We start from the raw sequence: 4,324 nt of genomic DNA on the forward strand, positions 1-4,324 counted from the left end.
ATTAAAAAGGCGGCGACATGGCAGACTCGTTAAGACACCGGACAAAATGCTTAGTAGCATTTCGTCCGTCTTTACATTTTGACTTCAAATTCCACCAAGGTCGACTTTGCTTTTCATCCGTTCGTGGGGTCGAAGAAGTAAGTGCCAGTTGAGCACTGGTTTTGATCTCATCGATTTCCCCTCTCCTCCCGAATTTCAGGATTCGTGCCTTTAATAGAAAGTCGAGTGCCCTTGTAACTGTGTTCCTTTCTTGTAGTCACTCCTAGGATGTGCCGCTGGGGCAAAGAGAAGTGGGGCCGAAAGAAAAATGTCTATGTTTACTCGCGACTATATAGGCACCTAAAAGAATTAGCGAAAGCATGGTACAAGTTACCAAACCATACTCATTCGCGGGTGACGGTTAGCTCGACACCATGTAAGAAGTTTCCTCCTTACAATAATGAACCCATGTATAGGGAGGTGAGATGTTGAAATGTTCCTGTTTTCTCTGAGCAAATGTAATTGATGTTCAATTCTCAAGCCACCCCTGAGGGAGTAGACCAATGACATGAGGCGTTCCAGCCGTGAATATCCAATCTTTATCCAGACAATGTACCTAGGATCTTATCACAAGTCCGCTTTACCAAGCTCGGTATTGTAACACTAAAGCACAAAAGAAACATAAGACCACGGGTTTCGTCGATTTACTAAATACATTAAACCTTTTTATCATCACAACATGCTCCATTAGGATAGCAGAAACCAACAGTCCTTCCCAGTGGAGTAGAGCTTGTGCTACCCTGCTACTCACACTCCGAAAAGCACAACAAAATACCCAACGTATCGCTTTCCCTCTCAAAAATGCCAACGAAAGTGGACCGCATCCTCGCTCACATTTAGCCGTGTTTGTGATCCTGCCTTCTTTAAGGCATTAAGTAGACTGTGTGATATGCAGAAGGCTTGGCTGCTGTTTCTAACAGGCCGAGTGACACACATTGATTTAGCTGCATGCGTGTATGCGTGCGTATGTGCGTGCATGCGTGTGTACGTGCATGCGTGCGTGCTTACGTGAGTGTTTTTAACCGGGAATCGTGTCAAACACACAAAATTAACAAAAGACGCGGGAAACGCAAAAAAAAAAATACAATAAAATAAATAAAGTGCAATGAAAAGCTGATAAGTATTTATTGTTTACAGTAAAAGAAGTTGTTTTTGTGAAACCTTTTCTATTCACAGTCATAGGACCGCTAGCAGTAATATACCGTCGCGCTGTATAATATATCCACTTGTTTTATTGTTAGCGAACAGCTGCCAGGAAATGTTTATATTCAGGTATATAACAACAGAGAAACGGGTGGGATAAGGGGTTTGGTGGGTAGCTTACTTTTAGATAGTTCACACACTACATTGAATAGCAGCTAGCGAGAAAGAGAGAGACGGGTGGAGAGAGAGAGAGAGAGAGAGAGAGAGAGAGTCCAACATTATTTCGCTTCGTTTCTCCTAAGAGTAAGTGACTTCTTAGTAGACTCGCACTTGTTTATTTTAGAGGGAAATTTAATCTGAAGATTCTTTCAAACTCGACTGCGTCGCCTAACATTCCCCAACACCCGTATATCTCTTTCCGTTACGAACAACATTTCAATTTCTCCTGATTGACAAGCAGTAAAATTGAATCTATCTATCTATCTATCTATCTATCTTCTGTCAATCGATCTTCTGCGTGACCGTTGCGATAATACTGTCCGATGAGCGGTCAGGTGTAAACTTATTTTCGGTTTTAATAAAGAGTATTTTACTCTACTTTTGGTATTCGAGTACTATTTTTCCACCTTGTTTTGTATTAATTGCTTTTATATATATATATATATATATATATATATATATATGGCGGGATTCTTTCAGTTTCCGTCTACCAAATCCACTCCCATGATTTTGGTCAAACCGAGGCTTGCCCAAGGTGCCACGCAGTGCGACTGAACCCGGAACCATATGGTTGAGAAGCAAGGTTCTTCCCACAGAGTCACACGCATACGCGCGCACTTACATATACAATCATACCTCACCCTACGTCGTTAATTGGTTCCAGGGGACACGACTTAGGTCGAAAAACAACTTAAGTCGAAATAACCATTATTTAAATGTATAGACATGTAACAATTAAATCCTAGGCTAGCCTAGCTTGTTTTTACGTTAGCTTACGAATTCGGCTGCTTTTATATTAAAAAGAAATAATTTCAAATACTGTACTGTTGCCTACCTGATGGCTGACGTCGGTTTTACTCGTTGAGGGGGATGTAGGATGATGATGAGGAGGAGGAGATTACATACTAGATGTCGATGGTTGGAGGTCGTCAGCTGACTCCTGTTGTGATGGTGTAGTTCGTTGAGCGAACTTATCTAAAGTTCCTTGAAATATCTTTTTCTTCTTTACAAGGATTAGGTAATAAGTTGCAATAGTATCTTGCCAACCCCCCAATAATTTTTGGAATTGGGATCCATTTCCTCAAATAAAGCAAGACATTTATCTAAATGAGAAAAAGCCTCTTGCATTTTCTTCAACGTAAAACGACGCAGCTCGGGATCAATGATGCATTCTGTATTTTAACATTAATTTTAATATGCTATACAGGTTGTTTCTATTGTTCTGTTTTTTTTGTTTTGTTTTTTATTTCCCGGAGACGAATACAAACGGAACCCATCGATACAACCCGGAACTAACAGTACAATATACTATGAACGTTATTGCTGTTTTGCCAGGCGACGTAAATTAATATTGTATTTAATATTTTAGAGAGACCGACGTATCTTCGGAAATGACGCAAGTCGAAACGACTTAACCAGAGGTATACATACATACATACATACATACATACATAGTTTTTACGTTTGCTTCGCAGTATTATTGATGAAATCGTATATTGAAACCTACTTTTGTAATTTGAGATAATGCGGCCTATTAAAAAACACACACACACATAATCGTTTTATTTCGTTCCATAAATAATTAGATAATTGTTTAACTGATTAGTCAATGTTCTTTTGTCAAAGCCTGATGACCTTATCGAGGATATTGTTGTTCTTCATGCAATCGTGCACCGCTTGTCCTTTGCTCCTCGCTCTGCAACGATCCTCCAACGCCAAGCAATGAGCTAAGAATAAGAGGCGTGTGCGAGCGCGGACAAGGTACAAGACGGCCACATCGTAATCGATAAAGTTACAGGTTGTGACGAAGTATTTTAACAAGTCAGTTTATCAACAACAAAATCTACTTATTAGTTGACTAATCTAATTATTGAAAATAAAACTAAAGTGAAACACAACCAGTGCACTTGTGTGTGTCTGTGTGTGTGTGCGTGCGTACATATACAAACATACATGCATACATCGTAAGCAGCAAAGAGCACCGTGCAATTAACAAGTGTTTCATCATTTAGCATTGCCACATTAAAACCCTCACGCAAATGTAGGGCAATGATAATAGGGACGTACCCCACCCTTATGAACTGACAGTAGCTCTACTGCTTCAACATGAAATACCCATTAGCGCCCTACAAACCAAATAGCTTACAGCAATGACTCAGTAGTCAATATGAAAACTTACGCTGCATGAGAACAGCACGAGTCTTTCACAACCTTAAATCCACGGAAATAGTTTTTAGTGTTGTTTCCACCATAATATGCTACATAAGCTTTCATCATCTATGGCCTTCATATGAAATATATATATACTTCGAAATGGAATTCATTTACCTCATTTATTCTCTTCTTTTCTTTTCCTTTCGTGTTTCTTTTCTCTTTTCTTTTCGTAATTGTTCTCGAGATTTTTGAGATGTCGCTGCGCAGAGTGTTCTTATTATTTTCGTAGGTTGTTTGTTTTGATTAGGCATCTTTGTATTTTCTCACGTTTTGCTCCACAAAGAACCCTGCTGGTCCAATAGTTGCTTCAGATTCAGCTGCGCAGCGATTCTAAAAGTGAACACACAAACCTGCACTCTTGACACCAATCGCTTGCTTACTGTACCTTCTATCTTGTAACAATACTCCATTATAAGTACACTGCAACAGAACTTTTTTTTTTATTTCCTTTTTTTTGTTGTTGTTGCTGTTTTTTCTTTGACATTCCATGTACGACCTCCTCGATTCATCGTATTTTCTTCACACACACACACACACACACACACACACACACACACATGGAGAGAGAAGCATACAACAGTCTTCCACACAGTTTCCGTCTAGCAAATTCACTCACAAGGCACTGGTCGGTCTGGGGCTACTGTAGAAGACACTAGCCTAAGGAGCCCCGCAGTTGGGACTGAAACCGAAACGACGTTTTTGCAAAGTG

The sequence above is a fragment of the Octopus bimaculoides genome, chromosome 11, assembly GCF_001194135.2.
Source record: "Octopus bimaculoides isolate UCB-OBI-ISO-001 chromosome 11, ASM119413v2, whole genome shotgun sequence".
In the NCBI taxonomy this organism is placed as follows: Eukaryota; Metazoa; Mollusca; class Cephalopoda; order Octopoda; family Octopodidae; genus Octopus; species Octopus bimaculoides.